The sequence below is a fragment of the Pipistrellus kuhlii genome, unplaced genomic scaffold, assembly GCF_014108245.1.
Source record: "Pipistrellus kuhlii isolate mPipKuh1 unplaced genomic scaffold, mPipKuh1.p scaffold_m20_p_8, whole genome shotgun sequence".
In the NCBI taxonomy this organism is placed as follows: Eukaryota; Metazoa; Chordata; class Mammalia; order Chiroptera; family Vespertilionidae; genus Pipistrellus; species Pipistrellus kuhlii.
Genome location: NW_023425584.1, coordinates 56,300,538 through 56,327,458, shown reverse-complemented (window position 1 = coordinate 56,327,458; position 26,921 = coordinate 56,300,538). Strand labels below are relative to the sequence as shown.

The 26,921-nt window shown below is 37.5% G+C and overlaps 1 pseudogene; it reads left to right on the top strand.

The window, feature by feature from the left end:
- LOC118711343 lies at nucleotides 1-26,921 on the top strand (annotated as a pseudogene).

Sequence of the window (26,921 nt, the reverse complement as noted above, 5' to 3'; positions counted from 1 at the left end):
ATGATGAATCATTCCTCAGAGTTCAACAATCAATATAAGAAATCGTCCCCACACAGTGAGTCTGTATTTAGTCAGCTACTTCAAATGCGCTTCTTCAGGAGGATCTGGCAGCAGGGCACTCAGTAGGGAGCCACAGTGGTTGCTGACAAATCATTCCAGCTCATCTAGTGATGAGAGCTGGTAAAATGAGTCATAGAGTTTAAACTGATTTAAACTTGCTATAACCAGTTTGGCACACTATACTGTTTAATGACTACATATCAATTAGAAGTACCTAAATTATCTGAAACATAACTTGATGTCATCGGATTTCTAATTTTCACTGATTTTCTTTTACAACTCGTTACTTCTAAAACATAAAGTCTTTGATGTGGGTGACAGCACTGTGGAGTCCTTATGTTTTGATTCATAGCACATTTATAAGCAATATCATCTGAATTTTCCACTTTAATTAAGGAGGAAAGTTACAGCAAATTTATTTAAGTGTTATACTGTGATGCCAAATAAGTTAGGGTAATTAATAACTCTCAAAATGTTTTAATAAAAAATTCACTGATTTTGAGAATTTGAAGAGAAATTTTAAAAATAATGTATGATGATTTTTAAAATTTATTATTTATAAAACAATAAAGCTTATGAACTTAGCAACTCTGCTACATCAACTTTAATTACTGAGTCAGCCACTTTGGGAATGAAAAAAAGAAATGGTTTCATCTCTTGCCTTAACACATCTTTGACATCGGAGAACTATACCTCTACCCTCAAGCTAGTCTCTGCTTTTCTTTAAACATTGCAAGTATTATTGACAAAACATTAGATATGAATAAAAATAGTTGGAAATGCTAGTTTGGCTTCTTGTTTAATGAGAGGCAACAGCCAGAAGTGGATACTATTTATAAAGCACAGACAACCTTAGAATAAGAACAGCTGTAATACTGATAAACACTGACCTTTTGATCAAGTAATTTTATAACCTCACTGGGTCTTCGTTTTCCCTCCTTAAAAAACAAGAAAGAAAGAACTTATAATAGGGTGTTCCTCAAAGTGTTACTTAGGCACTTAAAACTGAGACTACCAACACTATAGAATATAAACTGAATGGCCAGATTAGTATGATCTCTGAATTCATAATAATCTAGCCACTCAGTATATATCCTATATAATAAATGGCTAATATGCAAATTGTCCTCTCAACCAGGAGTTCGGCCAGCAGGAAGGTTGGCCAACCGCCCCTGGCCAGGCTGGCTGGACCCCATCCATGCACAAATTCATGCACCGAGCCTCTAATACACACACACACACATACACACACACACACACACACACACACACACAAAAAGTGGCCAGATTATTATGCATTCAGAGATCATAATAATCTGGCCACTCAGTGTATATATGTAATGTACAATTGTATGTATGTGTGTGTGTGTGTGTGTGTGTGTGTGTGTATACACTAAGTGTATGTTCAGATTATGTTGAACTTTTATAATTTTAAAATATATTTTTATTGATTTCAGAGAAGAAGGGATATAGATAGAGAGTAGAAACATCAATGATGGGAGAGAATCATTGATCAGTTGCCTTTTGCATAAAACACTGAGGATCGAGCCTGCAATCCAAGCATGTGCCTGACCGGGAATCAAACCATGACCTCCTGGTTCATGGGTTCATGCTCAACCACTGACCAATGGTGATCAGGCTAAACTTTTATAATTTTGATCTTATTTAGAGAAACTTTATTTAACTAATAAAGATAACACAATAAGTGATTTACAGGAAGGGGCAAAATCAGTTTTACAGTTGTGAGTACATGAAACACAGAGTTTATTCTTGCATTATTAACTATTAATTATTGTATTATTTTCCATAAGAACAACTGTAAACCTACCTTGGCCCCACCCTGCGATACTGTCATAAGTACATCTATCAGACTTTTTAGGATTTTATCCATTTGAAATATTATTTTTTTAAGTTCCCACTATTGTCACCTTTGTATTTATTCCTGTGAGATGTACAAATCTTGATTATTATAAACACCAGTGCTATGATGGAATGAAAATTAAAATTCAATTTCTAAAGGTAATGTGCAGATCAAATCAGTGTGACCATAGTCTAGCACTGCATATCTTTTCTGCTTCAGTTTATAAATGGTAACATGTTGTTTTCATAAAACATAGAAGCAGCCAAAACAAGCTATTTCTAAGAGCTTTCATATAAAATAAAAAAGAGCCCTCTATGCCTATCACAATTCTAGTGTCTAAAGAAAGGATTACCGGGATGAAATAGTCAAACAGCTTGTTCCATTGAGTATTTAAGGTTGTCTATCCTAACATCGATGAGAGTGCAGTGTGAGTAGGGAGAGGAAATCTCCCAGGTAGCACTTAGAATAAACAAGTACAGCTCTCAGCCTGTCATGCTGAGTGTTTTCCTATGGGGCCTTTATTGTTGCTCAGGGCCTGACTGTCTGAAACACTCCTTTTCTGCACGTATGATAAGGCAAATTTAGTGTCACTCTTCCTATGAGAAGCAAACCTGGCGAGTGAGTTAAATGAAAATACAGAGAGTATCTGGGCTTAATTTGAAATATCAGACTACAACAACAAAAAATATCTGAATGCTTTCCTAGGTCTTCTAAGTCTGGATGCTTAGCAGGCCAGCAATTCCATATAAATATAAATGAATGCTTAAATCTAATCATATTATGAACCTTTTAGTTAATTTAATTTCTTTTGTAGTAGTCTCTGAAAAATATGTGGGAAGGAAAGTAATGTATTCTCATGGAAACATGTATTGGAAATTGTTTTAAATGTATATGCTACAAAATATTGGAGCTTCCACTTGAATTTTTATTTTTCTTAGAAAATTATCTCCATTTCTGCTTCTTAGTTATCTGTGGTTTGAAAGACTATTGGCATTTGTGCATGTGTGTGTGTGTGTGTGTGTGTGTGTGTGTGTGTGTTTACTTCTAGTTAGGGTCATACTTGAGCTCTCTGTGAAAAAAAACACAGGCATTCTAAAATATTGGGAACATACTTCCCTTTAAGGGTTATCAACTTAAGAAAAAAGACAAAGTGCTATTAAATAAATAAATGCATATTAAGCAAAACTGGGAAACTTAATAGTAATTTTAATATTATATATATATAAATATATATATATATAAAATATATGAGAATTGCAACCCACCTGATTTAATTTCATTTATGTTTTAAAAATCTTTTATGATAAAATTATATACACAAATTAGTTGAAGTGTTTCAAATATTAAAATAAAATTAGGAATAAGAAAATTTAAAATAAATTCTGTTTACAGACAATGAAAAATAACTGGAAAAATGCCAATTTATAACAGTGAAAAATACCAATACCTTGCCACAATATGTTCATTTTGTCACAATGTAATTCCTTGTGTGTAGCTCTGTTTTTCAGTCTTCCTTGGGTAAGTGAATATCCTCATATGTGTTTTCATTTGCGTACAAGTGCATGTTTGTCTCAAATAGGTTGTTTTGGTGTAAAAATATGCACGTCTTACTTCCACCAATAAAATCTTTCAGGATATAGCATTATATATGTATCATTTTCCTTAGTTAGAAAACTTCCTCACAAGAGATGTGTTTCAAATTAGCTGACTTGGGATTAAAAAAAAAAAGTAGATTCATACCTATTGGTTTTTACTAGTATGATATTTGTAGCATTAAACAAGTTTTTATTTTTAATCCATATTTTCTTACCCTTCTACTCTGTAGTACTATAGTACATACTGTAGTATTATAATTAGACTTTTTTTAAATGAAACTAAAATCCTATTGAATAATTTGTGTCCAATTATAGCATTCAGAACAATTCATATGAATATCAGTTGAAACATGAAATCCATCAAGACCTTATATACTGTTCATATTATCAAAATTTGTGTTTTCATAAGGCTTTTTTTTCTCTCCCTTGAATTCTAGATATAACACTTTAAATATATATACTAGTAGCCCTGCACACAAATCTGTGTGCAAGTAACTTGCTGCTGCTTACCTTGATGCTGCTTGTAGCTCTCTGCCACAGGTAGCTCACTTCTCCGCCCTCCTGTAGCTCTCCTAGGCTCTGAGCTTGCTGCCTGGCCCTCCTGCTATTTGGTCATTATTCATCACGGTGTAAATACCATCTGCATATTACTTCTCTATTATATAGGAGATATATATATATATATATATATATATATATATATATATATATATATATGATGTTTAGAGAGAGAGAGAGAAATAGCAAGAGGTGAAATATTTCATCATTTATTTTTAGGGCATAGTTAAAAATGGAAGTATTATACAACTAGGAGCCCAGTACACAAATTCATGCACCTTGAAAGGAACTGTGGGCCATGAGGCTGCAGTAGGCACAGGGGCAGGTCTTAGCCCATCCTCCGTGCCCCCGCCCAGCCCCTCCCAGCACAGCCCTTGGTCTTGTCTGCTAGTAGCCCCAATCCTGCTGCTGCCATTCCCACATGCTGATGGCATTGCCCTGCTCCCACCTGCTGATGGCGCAGAGTGATTGCGGCTGGCAACATCAGCGGGTGTGAGTGGTGGCTGCTGCCCTGATCGCCCCTCAGGAGCAGAGAGAGGTGCAGAAGCCCTCAGAGGTGATCAGGGCCAGCAGCTGGTGCTTGCACCCTCTGATGGCACCGACCAATCAGGACTAGCATTGAGCACTGACTGCGGGTGCCTGCGTTGGCAGCAGGTGTGAGCGCCAGGTAGGACTTCAGTGCACAAAAGCAAAGAATTTTCAGTAACTACTAGAGGCTTATCCTGATGAAAGCAACCAGCACCCCATCTTGGTCTGGCACCCCCACTCACCTGCTCCACCACCCACTGCAACCAACACCTTCCATGTTCCGCACATGCCCCCTGGTGGTCAGAACATGTCATAGCGACCAGCTCTTTGTTCTGCCATCAGTCTTTTTGCATATTAGCCTTTTATTATATAGGGTTATTTTTATATTAATGTGACCTCAGTACATAAAGAATTAAGGGAAATCATAACTAGAACATAGATCTTATTTATTTTTTCAGTATCTTAATCCTCTTTTAGGGACTGTATTATGGGCAAGAGGAAGTTATTAACTGAAATTTTACAGTTCAAAATCCTCCTTCTCTACCCTCATTTAGATAGTTTGTAATATTTCATACAAACTATTAGATTTAATATGGCACCTACAGTTCCATTTATTTGTTAAATGCTGAGAACACAGTTGACAATAAAAATTATTTATTGGTGTGACCATTCTAAACAATTCAAGGATAAATCCTGCTGCCAGAGGGACTTTGCTAAAGAAAATTAACAATGTCAGCCATGTAACCTTCCAATATGAGAGACAAAGATATATTGCAGTGGATTCTGAAGAATAACAAGAAACAACAGTTATTCTGAGCTTTTTAAAGCCTGTAGGCCTGCAAATAGCAAAAAAATACATGGCTTAAAAAGAATGCTAAAACCACTAACGGGCATAAATAGACCACTTTTGAAGTCAATAGGGTTTTACTGCCTCGGCTGGCAATGGGACCATTATTGAAACCTTTTCTAACCTTAAGGTCATTGCACTTATTCTTTTTTAAAGACAAGGGATAAATTTTAAAGAAAATAGCTCTCAGACAAAATTCAACTATAAAATAATTTATCTTCAGATTTCAAAATGACACATCCATTTTAAAAACATCATAGTTTCTCAAATTGTTTTTAAAAAACAAGATACTATAATCCTATAGGTGACTTTGAACATGGCAACTTTATCTTATTTATGCATTTTTTTCCCCTTTGATTTTAAGATCCTCTAAGGGAGAGTTTCCTTCCTCTGTTCTCAGCTAGTTCTGATGTATCATGCTATTTTCAGTGTTCTTAACTCTCTATAGGGCTTACATTTAATGGCTTTAGTTCTCAGTGTCATGTTCTTTTCAAATGCCAATAAAAACTAGCTTTAAAAATAAAAAAGCAGGACACAGTTGACTGTTACTTTAATTGGCCTAGCCTAAATAAAAATAGAGAAGTTACTGGTAATCGCTTTTTTTTTTTTACCATGAAAATAAGAAAGAGAAACAGTTGTAATGGCAAGGTATTCATTATATTCCTCATTAAATGCAAAATATTTTTCAATTCCAAATTTATCTGAAGGAAACTTGAACTTTAAAAACAATGGCTGCATACTAATCTTATCTATTCTAATGAGAAGTGTCTAGATAAAGCAGACTTTAAAACACAGTCCATATGAAAAAGAATATTTACAATACAAACTAATTTTCCCTTCTTCCCTTGGGCAACCTGAAGTTAATTATAGCCAAAATAACTCTTGTTTGTCTATTATTTTTAGAACCAGAGAACAAAATTGCTTGCCACTACATTTTTTAATTTAAAAAGCTTTGTTAGATGATATGATTTGAAAATATAATGAGTAATAATAACAGTAAATGAAAAGCCCTGAAGCATGAAAATATTCATGTAAATTTTAAATGCGCATGGTCATGACATGACCCAGATATATTGTTGGAGAAAGGATGTATTTTGATCAAAGAAATTTAATTAAATATTTTTTTGCCTGGAAAATATTCTGCAAAATCATACTTCCCATGCCATTCCATTGCATTTTTGAGAAATACATAATAAATAAAAGTTTAAAGTTTCTTATGATTTATGCCATAATATCTACAAACTTTTTCCACCACTCACATATTTTAGTTCAAATCAGGACAACTAAGCACATCTTTGATGATAAAAAAAAAAAAAAAATCACATGTCCATGCATCATGCAATAGTGAATCTAAACAGAACTGCACTCACCTTATCTAAAAATATCTCTCTTATTTTCCCAGTTAATGCTTTTAATTGTTTAAAACAATTAAAACTCCAGACTGACACATTTTAGTGTAAAATCATATCTAGGAAGGATATTTGTGTATTCTTTCCCTCAACATTCACTTTCATTTTTCAAGGAAGTATGTTGGCTCTCCTGACACACTCTCTTGCCTACGGATGTAATTTGTATATTCATCAGCACTTGCCCAGCTTTTCCCAATTACTAGTTTCATCTTCAAGATGCAGCTGTAATGCAATGGCATCAATTCTTCCATGACCTAGAAAACATTCTTTTAAACTTTCTGACTACCCCCAACCAAGTGGTATGTTAGGAAAGTAAAAATCCTTCTCTGAAGGAAATTGAAACTATATTATCAAATTATACACTGATGTGAAAATGGATGCAGAACTACTTATTCAGCTAGATTAAATTGATTTAGGCATGGTCATGCACCATGACTGGATAACAGAATTTGAGTGAAAATGTTGGGAACTATTTCTAGGCTTGACCCATGAAACTTCCTGTAGCCAATTTTCCATGTCTTTTCCTTTTCTTTGAACATAATTCAATGTCCATGAAGCTCGAAGAGTCAAAAAATGCAGAAGCTCAAGATAAAGTAACCCTGATTTGTAAATCGTTATGAGAAAGAATGATGTTGGCCATCCGGAAGCGCTAGCTTTGGAATTTACCTGAATGAAAAATAAATGCTGCTCATGTTCAAGTCTCTGTACATTTGTTTATTAGAGCAGCTAGCATTCCATGAGTTTGCTAAAATTGCTAACTGGAAATGTCTTGCTGCCTTTCCAGGCACCTACAGCATGTGACATTGGCTTCGTGGTTGGACAATAGTGACAAAAAAATAGATACTGCTAATTATAAAGCTGAGATCTTTATTATAGAATGGCAAAATATTCAGTAAAACTATTGTCCACAGAACTGCTGGAAATTTTGAAATCAGATTATGTGCATTCTGCCCCTGATATCAGGTAGATGCAGTTAAAACAAATATGCTGTGTATTAGCTATGATTGACAGTTTTTAGCAAAAGGTTCTCTAATAAGAGCTGAAGCAATAATTGACTGGATTTTAAATGTACATGTGAATAGAGAAATAAAGAAAGTTATGGATTTGGAAAAGGCTCAACAATAAAGGTTCAATAGATCCCTTAGTTGGACAAGTGTGTTAGTCCTGAGATAAAGATAATTCAAGCTAATATTTGCCTTCCTGAATCCTTTCCTGCAGTTTAGCTCAGATTAGCCAAACTTAAATGCAAAGGGGAGCATCAAATTCATAAAGCAATCAATAAATAAGACCAGATAATTATGCAGTGTGAGAACTTTGTGTGAATGTACTAGAACATTGGAAATGCCTGAAAACATACAGATCAGAAACATACTATATTTTGAGGGAATTGTTTTGACAAAGAAACAATAAATCCAGAATAAAAAAAACCTTGTACTTTTTTATTTCAAACTAGAGGCCGGTGCATAAAATTTCTGCACTGGGGGGTGGGGGAGGTTTCCCTCACCCTAGCCTGCACCCTCTCCAATCTGGGGCCCCACAGAGATCATGCCTAAACCGGCAGTCAGATATCCCTCTCACAATCCAGGACTGCTGGCTCCTACCTGTTCGCCTGCCTGCCTACCTGCCTGCCTGCCTGATTGCTCCTAACCACTTCTGCCTGCCAGCCTGATCATCCCCTAGTTACTCCCTTGGCAGCCTGATTAACACCTAACTGTTCTCCTGCTGGCCCCATTTCCCCCAACTGCCCGCCCCTGCCAGCCTAATCTCAACCCCAACTGCCCTCCCCTGCCTGCTAATTTGGTTCTGATTGGTCAGTTTCTATGCCAGTCAGTGTCAAAAGCTCCGCCTCCTAGGCAGCCATTGGCTCCTCAAATTTCACCCAGATTTTGTTCTGATTGGTCATTTCTATGCCAGTCAGCATCTCTGGACCTATCAACGGGGCCTGATCAGAAAGTTGGGGCTGATCAGCAGCCCTGATGGAGGCTTGGAGAGAAATGGAGGTGCAGCTGTTAGCCAAGCCCAGAAAGAAAGAGGCAAGTGCTGATCAACAGCTGCCACAAAGGCTATGGATCAGACTCTGCTTCTCTCTTCAGGCCTCTCTCTGGGCCTGATTTGCAGCCCCCTCAGGAGTCAGTGTTGGGTCACTGCACTGGCAACCCAGCGCTGACTACAGGACCGACTTCCAGTTGTTGAGCCTCTGGTTGTTGTGGATGTGACAGACCCAGGGTTTTTATATATTGGGATAAATCCTTGGTGTTCAATGTTGCACAAGTAGGAATGTTACTAGAGGAAATAGGTTCTTATGTGGTGTGACGGGTAAAGAATTTCATGGAAGCTCACATAGGGGGAGTTTTAAGCAATAGTGGCAAGGATTTTAAAGTGAAAAGCCACAGTACAGTCTCAGAGAAAGAGAGCAGGCAGCCTATAGGGCAGAAGCTGCCATGAGGTCTTTTTAAACTTCCTTACATTTTCTTAGGTTTGGAAAAGAGCATGTTTTGTTTTGTTTTGTTTGTTTTGTTTTTCCTCAAGCTATCCACCCTCTTTCCTGGCTTTTCCTTGGTTTGTTCTTGTGCCCTCCCCTACACAATCTCTTTCCCTTCCTCTTCTGATCCTATTCCCAAGCTTGTGCCCTGCCCTTTGTATGGTGCCACTGTGGCTCCTACTGTGCATGTGCTTAGTAAAAGGAATTTTATTCCTCTCCCCATTAGTTGGCAGACTCCCCGGCTGAAAAGAAGTCTTCCCTGCCTATTCGGATTGTTTGGCAGAACAATGTCTCTTTTTCTGGTTACTTCTCAGGGTGACAGTAAAGCTGCTTTTTCCTACTTAATCAGGCTGAATCAGATATCGGGTTCCATTCGCTTCCTCCTCCCTTGTTTGTTAATATCTAACTAGTTCCCTGCTCATTCTAACAGAAAGAACCCTGTGAAAACTACACAGTACCAAATAAGTAATTTTTCCTAAATTACACCCACTTCAGAGTTAGCTTTGGAGTGTAACAAACAAGGAAGAATCTGTCAGATAGAAGAGATCCAGTAATCATGAAGAAGGATGTGCAGACAGGAAAATCAGAAGGGTCTCATTAAAGTGATTCTTCGATAGTTAGAGCAGAAGTTCTTTCAATACCCAGATGGTAGGATTTTGTTATTGCTCCAGAAAAGTGATTCCAGTGTGTCTCTCAGTCTCTACCTTTCCAAGTGAGAATTGTTACTAAAGTTTTCCAGGCCAGAATCTTGGTTATATAATCGGAGACATGTGAAAATCAGATAAGGTGTCTTTAGTTTATAGGTTGCCAGACAGTTTGGAACTCACCGAGGTCAAATAGATAGCCTTGAGATCTTGAACTTTGACTTGGGTGAAATATTTGGATGTTTTTGCTTATCTTCTTTGAAAAAGGATTGGTGTTGTTCTCTATTTGGGAACAAGGGTGAATCTGGTATTCTGTGACCAGATTGGTTTTCTGCTGGCAGACAAGATATGTATTTATTAAACCCATTTCTTCTTCATCTTAAAAAAAATCATTTTTATTGATATTTAGAGAGAGATGGAGAGAGAAAGACAGGAACATCAATGAGAGAGAAACACAGACTGGCTATCTACTGCAGTCCCCTACTGGGGATGGACAGCAACCCAGGTTAACTGAGAATTGAACCAGTGACCTCTTGGTTCATGAGTCAATGCTCAACCATTGAGCCATACCAGCTGGGTTCATTTCCTCTTCCTAAAAAATCAATTACACAGTATTTTCTAGTCATTTTTGCATTTGGATGTAATTGAATTATAACCAATATAATATAAGCAGAATTGATGGAAATCATTTTTTTTCTCTTCTGTCATGTTAATTCAGAGAAGCATTGCAACCTTGAAAACCTTGTTGAGATGGTGGGCCTAAAAAAATGGAATTGCCTTGCTCCTTGAATTATCGCTTTGAGAAACATCCATATTAGTCTTTATGCAAGTAAAAATAAATAATAGAAAAACATATAAATAAAATACATAATTAAAATAAGCAAATAATAAACAATAAAATATAGTTCTGTATACTTACCTTTGTGTTTTGTATTCTTATATATGTTTAAGTTTATTTCCAGTCTAACAGTTTTACCTTAGCTAGTTCACATAGGTCACTGCCAGATATTAGAATGCAATAAATAATTTGTATTTATGTCAAAATTGCCTCTTCTGATATATTTATAAGTTTAATATTGTTTATTATTCCATAGATCATCTCAAAAGAATCTAGTCAATTAAAAAATAGTTGTGAGTTGCTATTTGTCTGTAATGCCAGGCTAGTATTAGAGATAAAGCAATGAATAAAACAGAAATATTGTCTTGAAGAGATTAGAGCCCAATGGAATTCAGATACATAAAAAATAATAATAGAATGTGGAAAATGCTATTGTGGAGTAGGAAGGACATCTAAGCAAGGGATAGGTGGTAGAAGAACTTGTAATAACTTAATCAATAAATAGATTAAAATGCAAAAAAAGGATAGATTGATAGATTGGCGTTAATCTAAACAAGGTTAGTTTAGAGTGGAAAGGAGATAGCGGATGTAAAAACCTGTAGGTATCACAGAAAATTAGATCATAACATATTTTATGACATGTTAAAGAGTTGTGATGTTTCTAAAGACAAAAAGACATGATTTATAGGTAAAATTGGAAGAGTATCAATATTGAGTTAGTGCTTTAGAAAGATCACTTTAATTTTTTTGTCTGAATTCAGGATACAGAGGAATATTAAAAATTCCATGTGGGAGAATGCACACCTAAACCTTATAAGGGTAAGGACAATGGGTAAAAAGAGAAGTAGTAATATTTAAGAGTGGAAAGGAAGAAAAATAAATGGGATAGGGTTATTAGGAACATAACTGATAAATAAATGTGTTCAAGCTGGAAAGTAATTAATTAAGATCTTCCAGTTTCTGATTGAGCTAGAGAAAATAGGAGGTGGAATTGATTTTGGGGTAAAAATACGTTAAATTTTAGATATGCTATGTGGAAGGAAGTATGCATTAGCACTCTGAAACTGCTAACTGGAATTATTTTACAGTTGTTCTGGAACTTAGAAATTGAACTTGATGGGAAATAACTATGCACCAGAAATGAGTACACTAAGGTCACAGAAAACATAGCATAAAAATGTGCACAGTATGATATCCTGTAATGTAATATTTGTGACATCCTCAAAATCAACCTTATAAATGTTGCAACTGAGTGGTTTGCTTTTAAATTTAATACTTTAATCCTTACTCGCTCTGTGAGCTTATTTCCATGGAAATGTCAAAGTTGAACAGAAGAAAATTTTTAAAAAGCAACAGTGTAAAATTATATATTTTTATCTGCTTTCAGTTGTGAGACATTAAATATTCTCAAAGAGCACGATTTACTACGATAGGTCCTGAAATGTGCTCACGTTGCAGTCCACACTGTCTCCTCTCAGGTGGGCATTCTGAGGTCTCTTGAATAGCATTTCTAGATAAACCAAGGAAAATGTAATGCAGATGTGTCTATTTCTATGTATGACAGCCACGAGGGCAAGTCAATGGAAGTGCAGTGTTTCCATCCTGTGAAAAAATTACTAACCTTAAGAGGTCACTGATTAGATACACTTAGTAAATGTGTTAGTGGCACGATGTGTATGTTTATAAGATGCTCATAGTAAATGACAGGAAGGAAAAGGAGAAAATTGTAATGTCTCCATTGCAGAAAATGCTAACAAGTCTCCTTTATTTGAAATCTAGTAATAAAACTATGTAGAAACAGTGCAATATACTATATTTGAATTATGTGTCATAAAAGAAACTGACCATGCACAACACAGGCAGTCATTATTCATTTTAAAATGCTTGAGGCATTAGTACATTTTATATCATGCACAAATATATTTAATGTAATTGTGAAGCAATTTAATAGTTTAAATACAATGAGTCCTAGATAATGTAAGTTTGTGGCTACATTCATACTTTTAGGCACAACTGTCTGATGAAGGAAAAGGTTTTGCTATTAAGATTTATTTATTTTAGGTGGCTCTAAAATATTTTACTACTTATTTACTGCCTGGGTTGCCATTATGCATTTATTATTATCAAAATATGTTTTTTCAAGGACTGCATTTTTAGGTTTGGAGATCCTCGATATGTAATAAGTGACTAACTAGTGATATATCTCAGTTATGTCATTCATAAGAATTTCTATCACTGATCCTTAATGAATGGGAAGAGGTGTGTCTCTATGGAAGAAAGAGACAGTTGAGTTGCTGCTAACCTTTAAAAGAAGGTTGGTCTATGTTGTATAGACTAAAGTAAAACCTTTGACAGAGAAATGGGTTTTAAATAGTATTTCTATGGCTTACTTTATTGTAATAATACATATAACATGCAAAATATGTGTAGTCAACTATTTATTTTATTGGCAAGGCTTCTGGTTAATAGTAGGCTGTTAGTAATTAACATTTTGGAGAGTCAAAAGTTATACACTGACTTTTGACTGCACTGGAAGTCAGCACCCATAACCCCCATTGCTGTTCAATTGTCAATTATATATATATATATATATATATATATATATATATATATATATATATATATATATATATATATCTGCCTAAGCAACCAGAATGATCAGAATAACTGGTAGCTATGATGCACACTGACCACTAGGGGGAAGATGCTCAATGCAGGAGCTGCCTCCTGGTGATCAGTGCATTCCCACAGCTGGAGCTCCACTCGGCCAGAAGCCTGGCTCACCACTGGCAAGCACAATAGCAGTGGTGGGAGCCTCTCCTGCCTCTGCAGTGGCGCTAAGGAGTGAGCATCAGCAGGCAAGCAATAAGGAGCAAGCAGCAGGGGGCAAACAGAGCAGAGGCAGGTGGTTTGAAGCACCAAGCACCAAGCCAGCTCGGGATCCTCCCCGGCTGCCTACCACTTCACCTTCTGCTACAGCCCCTGGGGATCTGGCCCAAACTGGCAGTCCGACATTCCCCAAGGGATTCCGGATTGTGAGAGGGAGAAGTCCAGACTGACTTCTCCAACTGGTGCACAAATCTGTGCACTGGGCCTCTAGTATTCTGTCTAATAAAAGAGTAATATGCAAATTGACCATACCTCTGCTACACCCATAAGCCATGCCCACAAGCCACATCCACCAGCCACTCAGGAGTGAATATGCAAATAAACCAAGATGGCTGTGAGCATGGAGAGCAGGAGGGAGGCTTGGATTTTCCTGCCAATGTAGGAAACCAAGCTTTCTGCACACCTTGGCCAGCCTAAGCCTCTACTCAATCCTACAAAGATTCAATGATATAAGATAAATAAATCCAAACAAAATGATGGCAGCCACAGAGCTGGATGGAGAGAGTAGGAGGCTTGAGTTACCCCCAGAGATGGAGGAATCCAAGCTTTCCACCTGCCCTGGCCAGACCTCCACTCCAGGCTAGAAAGTTTCAATTATACAAGATAAATAAATCCCAACAAAAATGGCTGCAGCCACAGAGTGAGCAGGTGGCTTGGCTCTACTCAAGGGTACAAAGTTTCAATTATAGAAGGTAAATCCCAGACACCAGGGCCTCCACTTGGGTAGCTGGGGGGCATGGTTGGCCTGAAAACCACCACAGGCTCCTTGCCCAGGCCACCCCACGCCCCAAGGGAACCCCCACCCTGATCTGGGACACCCTTCAGAGCTGGCCCCAACCCATGCACCAGGCCTCTATCCTAAAAGAATAATATGCAAATTGACCATCACTCCAATACACAAGATGGCTTCCCCCATGTGTTCAAAAATGACTGCCCCCATGTAAACAAAAGATGGCCAGCAGGGGAGGGCAGTTGGGAGGGCCTAGGTCTGCAAGGTAGAGCAGTTGGGGTTGACTAGGATGGCAGAGGAGGGAAGTTGGGGGCAACTGGGTCTGCAGGAAAGGGCAATTGGGGGGGACCAGGCCTGCAGGGGAGGGAAGTTAGGGGTGATCCAGCCTACAGGGGAGGGCAGTTAGGGCAAACAGGCTGGCAGGGGAGCAGTTAGGCATCAATCAGGCTGGCAGGGGAGTGGTTAGGGGGTGATCAGGCTGGCAGGCAGAAGTGGTTTGAGGCAATCAAGAAGGCAGGCAGGCGAGCAGTTGGGATCCAGCAGTACTGGATTGTGAGAGGGATGTCTGACTGGATCGAGCCTAATCATGTTTTGGTCACCCCTCATGAGTCCCTGATTGGGGAGGGTGCTGGGCTGAGGGACTCCTGCCCTGTGCATGAGTTTCATGTACCAGGCCTCTAGTATGCAAAGTGTCCCCTCAGGAGTTGGACCAAGAGACTGTTCACTCACTATGATGTGCACTGACCACCATGTGTGACACGGAATGAAGTAAGGCCCCAGCCAGCAGCTGGGGAAGGAAGGCACTGACTGGCAGCCAGAAGGCCCTGATCAGCCCTGATTGCTGGCCAGGCCTAGGGACCCTATGCATGCAAGAATGTCATGCACTGGACCTCTAGTATGTGTATAACATTATGGGAGGCTCACATGTTAACTTTTAAGTAAGGCAAAAATCTCAGACCTTTCACTGTTTTTTATTTAATACCTACCCATAGATGCTTTCTGGATCCTTCCAGATGTGATCTTTATGCCCTCCAGGGTTTTTTGTTTTTGTTCTCTAGTTTGTTTTTTGTTGTTGTGTTGTTACGATTAGTATATGAACACATTTCCCAATAGCAAGCTATAGAAAGGCAGTATTATAGTGATGGTAAGAAATGCTTTATTTTCTAACCCTTAGGACACTCTGGATAAATGTTTTATTAGTATAAATTGAACTATACTTCAAAACTTTTATTAAGAGTCTGAAATTTTCTCTTACTTTGTTTTTGCCTCATTATCACTTTTCTTTGCGTTTTAAGCATTCCAAAATCATATTTATATCCAATACTTTTTGCCCAATACATTAAAAATTGCAAGAGCAAGGAGTTTTGTATTTAGTAACATTTGCTTCAGAAGAATCATGTCTACTGCATCTGTTCTTGTTTTAAATCAGAGTTAATGGTTTTTCGTCCCAATCAATATTTTTTTGATGTAGCTATAATGTGGAGTTATTTTAGAATTTTTTATTATCTGAACAGGTTATATGTTTTTCTAATTTTTGTACTTTATGCATCGTTTACATAGTTTTTTAAAGTATGATGTGAATAAAAATCCTCTTACAAACAAATACATAGCTATGAAAAGGATTGAAAGAGGTGCCTGGAAGGATTAATACAATATTTATTGAGTTTAAGTGTTTTCATAGTAACATTTGACCAGTACAGTTTGCTTTATATAAAAGGTTATATCATCAAGCACATCATTATACCTCTTGTTAAAATGCACAATTGGCTGGAAAGCCTCTGAAAAAAATAAATATCTGTACTTGTAATTCCCTCTCAAGAGGGAATTTTCTTGTTTCATTTTTAAATTATTAAATGCATTTTTGACCTCCTCTTTAAATAGGCTACTTAATAAAAAATTTAAACCGCTATACATATATTGAAAAGAAATCTCTAATAAATCTTTGATCTTTTTTCATCTATGAAATTCTATCCATATGTGGTAGTTGTGTTGTGCAAAAATGAAAATCAATATTTTGTAAACATATTTTCAATAATGATTTACTTTTCCATAAGTAATATTTCAGTTTGTTTTTTCAAATCAGTTTGACACAAAATAATAATCAAAAGTCAAAGTTATTTGTGTTGTGTATTTGATGATTAAGTAGTATGTGTTTGTGAGTCATGGTATGTCAGAGTGTGTATGCGGCTCTTTTTTTTCCGGGACAATTTATGCTAATGAGTCTGATTAAACATACTTTAAACAAAGCAGAAGTTGGAAGCCATTTCTTGCCAACAGCGAAAGGTGGTCTGTGAAGAGTGACCTGAGCATGTCTAGGCAAACAGCTGGCAAGTGGACCTGGTCCTTTGGGCTCTGATGGGGACTTCCGGGGACCTAGTTCTCAGACGTGTGCTTGATGTGTTTCCACAGATTCCCTCGGTCGACGTGTTTGTAGGTCACGTCCCTGCCTGATCAAAAGCAAACTGGAAGAACAGGGCCCCCATGGAGATGGTGAGAGTAAGGTGGAGGCTCTGGAATAGAAGGGAGTACAGCCTCCCCGTTAACGTGGGAACCTCCATGTTTCTCCATTCAGTGGTTTTTTTTGTTTTGTTTTGTTAATGAATTTGTATTATTTTCAGAGAGGAATGGAGAGAGAAAGAGAGAGTGAGAGCAAGAGAGAGAGAGAGAGAGAGAGAGACATCAATGATGAGATAATCATTGATTGGCTGCCTCCTGCATGCCCCACTGGGATAGAGCCCATAACTGGAATTGAACCAAGACCTCCTGGTTCATAGATTGATGCTCAACCACTGAATCACACTGGCCAGGCCATTCATTAGGTTTCTTGTCTCTAATTATGTCATGCATTATATCTTTCAAAAATAAATGTGTCTTTCAGAGACAGAATGGAATTTAAAAATTTTTAGTGTCTTAGCATACCAATTCATAGAAAATGAGTAAACATTCAATTAATATATATTAATTAGGAATATATAAAATATGATCTAACAAACATGGTAAACTAGAAAGATTACTAAATGTGGTTATAAATGATTATCTCACTTAAAAACAATTACCTTGGGACAGTTTCTCAAATATTTTTCTCATCTATGAAATGAAATATAACACTTTATGAAGTTCTTGTGCTAATTGAATGCAGTAAGTAATACAAAGTGTAAGGCTTAATGAATATCAGTTCTGTCTCTGCTTATTCTAGGGACACTAAATAAGTGCTTTAAAATAAATATGGCCTAATATGTTTAATAAAACTATTTGACCCACCTCATAAATCTTGACTCACAGCCTGCATGTTCATCCCAAATATATGTGATAGTTGACCAGGCTGTCCTGTTTTTTTGTTTTTGTTTTTGTTTGTTTGTTTCTTTGTTTTTCAACATTATCTAGTGTATAACCAGCAACAATAAATGTTAAGAAATATTATTTTTCTAATAAGAATCTTGGAGACACATGGAAACAATGTTGAGATTCACTACAAGATTTTTATTCATCCTGTGTTTCTTATCATAATGTCAGCTCCCACATCGAAACTTCTGTACACAGGAACAATAGGAGGCACAGATCAGCGCCTTCCTGCTTGGATAGGGATGTTATGTAAGCGTTCTCCCTTGAATTTAACAGAATCTTCAGAAATGAGTAATGTCTTAGAAGCGTCTGCTCAACAGATTTCATATATTGATTTGTCTGCTGGCTTGGCTTACTGCTCACACAATAGGAAAATGGCTGATTACCACACTATAGGCATTGTCAGTTCAAAGTTACTTTGTAGGTTTGCTTGGCCTTTTAATATTGACCTATTCATTCTCTATAGAGTATTCGTTTTTCTCTAAAGGTTTTTCTCTCTCTTGTTTATTTCCCATACTTTTCACACATTTTAGAGAAACCTATGAACAAAAGTAATTTTAATAGCTAACATTTATTGAGCATAGATTGCATGCCCTCATGTGATTATTTACTATTTACATCACTTTGAGGTGGATATTACTACAGCCCAAAATTCATAAATGAGAAAATTGAGTCACAAAGAGGTTCAATATCTACCAGCCCGTTTTCCCGGTTAGTTGAACTATTATCTCATTGTATCAGGCTTAATCGCTCCTTTATATTGCTGAGTTTGAAAACCTACAAACTATATTTCTCATTACAGCTGCCTTCTGGTGACATCCTGACAGTAGGGGGCAGTGCAAGTAGGAAATTGCAAGGTAAACACAAAGAAGTGCTTTTTTTTTTTTTTTTTTTTTTTTTTTTTTTTTTTTTTTTTTTTTGCAAGAGCTCTTCCCCACAGTAGCAGCAGTTGGTTCTAGCCTCTGATTCCCTTTTCTCCGCCAGCACCGACATCATTGAACCCCTCCGGCAGCAGCAGGCTACACCCTCCTCAGAGGTCTGAGCTCATGTGGCAGGACCCTTTTCTGACAGTCTCTGTTATGATAATCCCAACCTTTCCCCTTTATTTCTCCAGATGGAAAGCGGTAGATTCTTCTTGCAGTTATTTTTCTGGCTTAACTCAGTGTTGTTGCTTTTTTCTTGTTGTTTATTTATTTTATTTTTAAACATTTTTTACTCGTTCAGCTTACTCAGCACCTGCACCATGAACTCCCTGTTTGATTCCCTCATTTTAAACACCTAGTTTGGTTTCTGTTTTCCTGCCAAGTCCCTTATTAATAAGTTCTCCTGGCTCATTTCTTTGCAATGCTGGGTCTCTTAATTTAGGCCCCTTGTGGGGTAGAAAGGAAATTGTACGTTTTATCATAGTTTTGAATAATTATGGGCATAAGTAAACACATGCATCTGCTTCTTGCATCCTGGATGAGTAATACTCAGTGAAGCTACCCTTTGCTCAGGACTACCCTGAGAGCTGACAGTGCTGACACCACAGCTAGAACTGAGCCAGTAGCATCCTCTTGAGTGTATGTCTTGTGTTTTTTGGTCTCCCAGATTCTGAACCAACACAATTGAAAGGTTTGGGTCTCGCACCAATGACATGAGGCCATCGCGTATCAAAAGAGATTTTTATTTTAGGCACCTGTGTGCAGGTGGGCTGATTCCAACAAAGGAATCAGCGGAGACTGAAGGGAGAGGCAGGGTTTTATTCATTTCTGCTGGCTGCAAACAGTTCTGCTGACTTACGGAGCTTGACTGACGTGTCCTGTCCTTGGCTCTTCCTGGCACCAGATGTCCAGTGGCTCTCTGGGCTATGCCATGCTCAAGGTTGCATGCTTTCTGCAAGATATCTGCTGAACACGATAAGTTTTCTCTGTCTCACTTTATTCTCTTTAACCCTTTCAACTATGTGTGCCCAGAACATGCCAATATTTTTCAATTTTCTATCAATAAAAATACGTGTTTCCATATGTGTGAGTGGTGAGTGTGTGTGTGTGTGTGTGTGTGTGTGTGTGTGTTGCGGAAGGAATGGTGATCCCAAATGCCTAGTAACCTTTTAATATTAATCACTTCCATTGAAGTAACTGACTTACCCACACTGCACATAATTGACTTCTCCATTCACTAGTTCTGGGATTTCCAGTAAATTACTTAAATGGCATGCGCTTTTCTCTAAAATGTGATTTTAAAAGTATCCAACTCAAAGATTATGAGTTCAGTGAGTAAATACATATGAAATGATTAGATTGTCATCTTCACATGGCAATTGTTGAATGAAAGTCAGCTAGTTTTATTGCTGCTATTCCTACTGGATCCTAGACTGACATAGCCTGGAGAGATACGCACTGGGGGGAAAATAACTTCCTCTAAAATATATATGTAGACATTTCCGCAAACTAGAAATTGTTTGCTCAAAAGTGTGGAAACTTATCAGACAATTTCTCCCTGATCCTTGGCCTGTTATTTGGGTGGAAATAGCCTGTGCTTTACTACTTCACGCCTCAGAAGAAGAGAGGCGCTCTGGTGAAAGGAAGTGAGAAAACACTTGCTTCCCCTCATTTCTCCCTTGCCACACGTTCATGGAAGAAATGTTAAGGCAGAGGCCAGTGCCATGGCCATTTGTTAGACTCCTGGTAGAAAACAACTGCAGATCAAGTAAGGTTGCTATGTGGTTTCTTTCATTTAGAACTAAAATTCTCAATCTTAGAAAGAGTAAGTTTCAAATTCTTCAGTAGGAAATGGAGTAGTGCCTACTTGCTCTGGCCCTCGAGTTTTATATGTGTAAACTGCTTTTTACTTTTTAAAAGTATTTTATATACTCCAAATTTATCTTGATTATCCTCCTCGCTTATTGCTGATAAAGTTAAATTTCAGAAGATAAATACCTAAGTGTCATGGCTGAACCAAGGCTGAACTAGGTCTCCAAATGCTTGGCCACTACTGTCTGGGTTAGAAGGAAAGTTTTCCCTAGCTATCTGAAAGGAAAGTGTTCCCATGAAATCATTCATCAGCAGAAACGGCATAAGACAAAGAAGCTATTTTCACTTTTTCCTTTAACAGTGCAAATCCTCTTTGGATTTCTTTCTGTTAGCAAAAGCAGGTGTGAAGTAGGTTTTCTGTAAAAGTGAAGTATAAAGTGAACTTTCGGAAAGTTCACTGTATATTTTGTCCTTTCTTGGAGAAAGAGTCCATAGCTTTTAGTAGATTCACATGTAGATATATGGTTTTGAAAAAGAGGCAATAACCATGAGTCTTCAGTATTACTGGAAGCTGAGTTTGGGACAGTGAAAGGCTTGGGGTCCATTACCAGTAGGTGTGGTAGACACGTTTCCTGTCTGTTGCGCTATCTCCATTTCCCTGTAGGTGGGAAGGACCCAAGTAATTCTGGCTAAAGATGGCTTTTATTCCTCATCTCCTGTGCTGATCCTGCCTCACTGACACTTCTCCAAGGACCAAAGGACTAAATATTTAGTTCAGAATGAATGTTCTTATACACATTCAGTGTGGTAGAGAGACAGAGATTTGACAAAGTGCATCACAAAAGCTCAGCTTTGGCAATGGGGTTATAATCATAGGACACTACATTTTAAAAATAACCAAAACATTAAATCATATTTTCTACTAAAGAAATAGCAAATAGTTATCCGAAGGAGCTCCATTTTTCCTGGAGTAAAATGTGCTGCAGAGAAATAAACAAGATGCAGTCCCATTCCTATGTGACCTCGGAAAGTTTCGGACTCTATTTCTCTTTTGGGAGAGAACTCCTGGCACTGGCACAACGGAGACACAACGAGGCAGGAAAGATATAAGGAGGAAATATGCCACACTGAGACCTCCAAGTCCCTATTTACCCTACAAGTATAAGAATAAAGAGGGTGGTATCTACTTGCATGAATAGTCTGGCCATGTGATACACCCATAACTGTAGTACCTGCACTTTTTAGCTAGTGAGACGGGAAACTATCTCTGGAGTGAACACACCTTTCTTTTTGGATACTGAAAACCAGTATGGAGCCAGGAATCTCTCTTTTTCTTTCCCTCTTTCTCCTTCATTTCCTTGGTTTCACTTACTCCCTCGCCCCACCCTCTCTATATGCCAACAGTTTTCTCTGTAATGTAAAGCCTTTTTGTTTCAGGAAACTTGATGATATTTTAAAGGCAAAACAGCATGCTCTCCTAAGACACAAGAAATGGACAGGCTTCCTTAACTGTTCAGAACAGCAACCAAGATCCTCAAAGGAAAACAAACAAAAACCCCAGTGGGAGGAGGAAGTTGCATGGACACTATATTTCTTAGGTTCTCACTTGTTCCTGATCCCTAAATTTGCCTCAGTGCATCCCGTCGAGTCCTAATTTCTAGCAACTTGACCATGAAAACTTCTGCTCCAGTAAAAACGTGTATACATTAACACCAAGGAAACCCCAGGCGTTGTGGAGAAAAATTTGTCCTGCTTTATTCTGCTCCACTTTCTGGTATTTTTTTAAACAAAACTCAATTTATCAATGTTAGAGAGGATAGAACATAAAAGTAAAGGATGTTGCCATATAAGTTGGAAATATATCCCCGACAACAGCTTCTGGGGCCGATCTGCATAGCAGGCTCTCATTTTCTTATTCAGTGTGAAAGCTAATAAATCTATTTGTGAAAACTCCTAAAAGGCAATCATTTTCAGAAAGAACGAATTCTGGCAAAAGCGATTGTTTGAGCAAATCCAAATGACAAGTGCTTTAATCTGACAACATTTGCAGTTCCAGGGGCGCCATACATTTGGAAACCATAAAAGCAGCAACACATTCTGTGTGGCAAAACATACTGCGCTTGAATCTGCCCCCCTGAAACGTGCTGCCTGTGGTTATGCACAATGTATTAAGCACAGGAAGGATGATAAATTATAAACCTACACGATCTAGTCATTTTGCAAGAAAGCGCTTATTTCCTTCTCCATCCACCTGTTTTTGTTAAACATACTCTCCAAATCCGGTTAGAACTCTACCACCGATAGCTTTCTCATGCAGCTTCTACATTTTTTATTTTTAGAGAGTAAGCATCAGATTTTCCAATAAACATAACTTTTTATGTTATTGACAGCATCAGATAAAATATAAGTATTTTTTCAATTATTGAATTAAAAAAAATATATTTTTTTTCTTATGTGTAGAAAATAATGATTCAAGATGCCCAGAAGGCGAAATTCAAAAACCCAGTTTCCATGTAATTTACTTCTTCGGTTGCTATTTTCTGTTTGGCCCTGGAAGCAGGACACCGAACATTGTGAGAAATGAAAAGTTGATGGTCTTTGCCCTGAAGTTTACAGTCTGAGAATAAAAGCTGGAGCAAAGTGAGGTAAACATTGTTAGAGGTGAGGCAATAAGAGGGGAAAACAATATACTGTGAACTTGGAAGCAGAGACTGTGTTTATTTAAGAATTGCCAATCTCTCAAACTGCCTCCTGCCAGATGAGCCTCCGATGGTGGGCTTAGATGTCCTTCGCCTGGATTTATAGAGACAGCGTTTCATTTGGACTCTGAATCCTGCCTCAACCCAGATGGCAGAGAATCTCCAAGAAAACACACTGATTTTTTGAAGTCACTCCTTCACACACTGTACCCCGACTCTCTTCTTTCCTGTCACATCTAATCCAAAGTTTTCAGCCCATCTTTTTAAACGTCTTCATTATGGTCTGCCTTTCCTGGTCCATAATCAGTCCAGATCCCTGGGACCCACTTTCTTGGCCGGAAGTGCTCAGCTTTCTGTGCTCTGCCTTTTTATACCCCCGAGTCATTAAAGTCCAGCTTCACCCTCACCTCTCCCACCATTCACACACCACACTCTTCCAGATCTCAGTCACTAAGCTATGCAAAGGTTTGCATATTGATTGTCAGCACCTGTTTCTATTGCACCTTCAGTTTGAAAATGAGCTGCCTGAGGAAATCTATGAGGTATCACATACCATGTCTCTTAAAATGCTCCATTTAAAAAAATATATATATTTTATTGATTTTTTACAGAAAAGAAGGGAGAGAGATAGAGAGCTAGAAACGTCGATGAGAGAAACATCGACTGGCTGCCTTTGCACATCCCTTACTAGGGATGTGCCTGCAACCAATGTACATGCCCTTGACCAGAATCGAACCTGGGACCTTTCAGTCCGCAGACCGACGCTCTACCACTGAGCCAAACCGGCTTTGGCAAAATGCTCCATTTTTACTATTAACTCAAAACCAATTCGATGTGATTAAATGACCACTGAGCACACGGTTTCTTAGACAAATTCTTCCATTAATAAATATATTATTATCTTTATTATTGTAAGTATAGTAAATATAAGTGATGGATTGATAAAAGTAAGTGTGATTTTATCTACTTTAAACCTGTATCCTTAAAAAAATGTCTCTGGAATGTAACATTTGTGTTTAAGATACATTTCTGCTGTAGCATTTTTCCTAATTTTCCTCCAATCAGTTCCTCTAATTTATGTGAAGATTGTGATGGGGTTCTCCTCTTATAATTTTTAGTTGAAAATAATACAAGTCAAATTATATATTATAATTTTATCAAACTCACATCATTTTTTTCTTCCTAAGTGATTATCATATGCAGGCAAATAACTGTATTTGTTATAAACTTAAATTATTTCAGATGATATTTAACTTGCTTTTAACTTAAACTCAGTAATATTATTTGGCAAACAATACAATATAAGCTAATAAAATTTTATTGAATTACACTACTTTAGCTAATATTTCAGAAATCAATACTATTTTACAATATCAAAGGGAATAGTGACAATTTTTTTTTTAAATATCTAGAACAGAAGATGTTGTAAAATGGGCTTAAGGTCTCTCTGCTTTTAGCTTCCATCTTTTTTCCACTTTGCAATATACTTTTCTATTTATGTGTTTGAAGCAATAATATGGACTATCTCATTAATATTAAGTTCTTACATATATATTATTACTCACAAGCATTTGTTAGGTGAGTTTTTCATAGTAAATTTATGTTAATGAATAACATTATTTGTCTGAAGTTCATAGAAAAAAATAGAGAGAAAGAGATATATTAGAGTCTTTCCTAACTAAAATATATTTCTACAATAATGCCCACATTTCACTTAGAATGAAATTCAGACTTGTTAGCTATCTTTTATTCAACTTCTCCACTGCCATCTTCATAGGCACCCTGCACTACACCGAACTCAAATTTTTAGCTGTTTTAAAAATGTGACCTGGTTTTTTCACCAGTCTTATCATCTGTCTTCTCTCTGCCTGGATGCTTTCCATTTTCCTCCTAATTGCTAAATTCAAAGCTCTTTTCAAGAGTCGTTTTGTCCTCTGCAACAGATGTGGGTCACGGTCTCACTTGATTTCTTTCTGTGGTCCTATCGGTTCTGTTTCCCTCCCGAGTACAGGGTGAGCCACAGAAATCATCCAGGCTACAGAGCAGGAGGTGCCTCAGCCCAAGGCTGAGACAGGGCCTGGGACAGACTCTGACAGTGATGAATCTGTACCCGAGCTCCAGGACCAAGATTCCGCACAAGCAGCCACACAGGCCCAGCTGGCAGCTGCAGCTGAGATTCATGAAGAACCATCAGTAAAGCAAAACAGAGCCGGAGTGAAAAAAAGTCACCGAGGGCTTTGTCCAAATTGGGCTTTCCATGGGTTCCAGGGGTTACTAGGGGCACTACCCAGAAATCTAAGAATATCCTTTGTCATCGCCAAACCAGATGTCTATAAGTGTGCTGCTTCAGATATAGTCAAACCTTGGTATAAAGGACTTATTTGGGCAAGGGGGTGTCCATTAAAGCTGAAAATCTGTTATCTAATAGATTTTCTGAATGCATATGTTTACTATAGTAAATAGGAAAATTTACTACAAGGGACATTTTCCTTCCTTGCTAAATGTTCATTTTCCTCCCTTGCTAAATTAGTTAGTTTATCTGTTTTTACTTATTGTAGACATGTTTGTGCAATTACAATTAAGTGTGCATGAAAAGTTTAATTTCAAAGAAGAGTTTTCTATATGTATTACTATAATTTTAAATTTATACTTACTAGATCCAATAAATATAAGCATTCACCAACTACCACCAGTAAACAAATGCACACAGCTGGGGCATGGCTGAGAACATCTGGGAACATCAGCCAGCAAGCATTACAACTGTTGCAGAGCCCTAGCTGGTTTGGTTCAGTAGATATAGCATCGGCTTGGGGACTGAAGGGTCCCGGGTTCAATTCCAATCAAGGGCACATGCCCGGGTTGCAGGCTCAATCCTCAGTAAGGGGTGTGCAGGAGGTAGCCGATCAATGATTCTCATCATTGATGTTTCTATCTCTCTCCTTCTCCCTTCCTCTTTGAAATCAATATATTGTATATATATATATATATAATTTTTTTTAAAAACAACAACAACAACAACAAAAAACTGTTGCAGAAATTCACACCACATGGCAACAGAACCAATTACCACACTTGGTACCCTAGATCACGTGCTAATCATTCTGAACATTGTTTACAGGTGGTGACTCTTAGATTTAAATATGTAGTCTCTACTTTTAGATATATAGCATTTATTTCTGTCAGTGAAATTACCATGGTGTTTTCACCAACATATGGCCCATTTGCTAAAACGTGTTAACAATAACAGTGAATTAGTAACAAAAAATAACCTGTTAATTTAATAATAAGTAAATCTTGGTTAAAAGCATTTAAAAATTATCAGGGTGTTAATTTCCACATATAACTTATTGGCCAGAAATGTTGTCCCTTAAATCCAAAGCCTGTTAAATTGAGGTCTGAAACATTGAGGGTTTACTGTACCTGCATAGTTTTGGGGGAAGCCGAGTTAGAGGACTGATCTCAGCAAGAACACTGGCAGCAGCTGAGGAAATTAAAGTTCAAGGTGAAGCTATTGTAAACATTCTAGAAAATACCCAGACTCCAACTGTACAAGAGGAGAGTAAAAAGGAAGAGGTTGATGAAACAGGTGTGGAAGCGAAGAACATAGGATTGGTCATATCACAAATGGGCAGAGAGCAAAGGCAATTGGAGCCCTGAGGAAAAACAGTAATGATATTATCAGTGCAATAATGGGTGCTCAATAA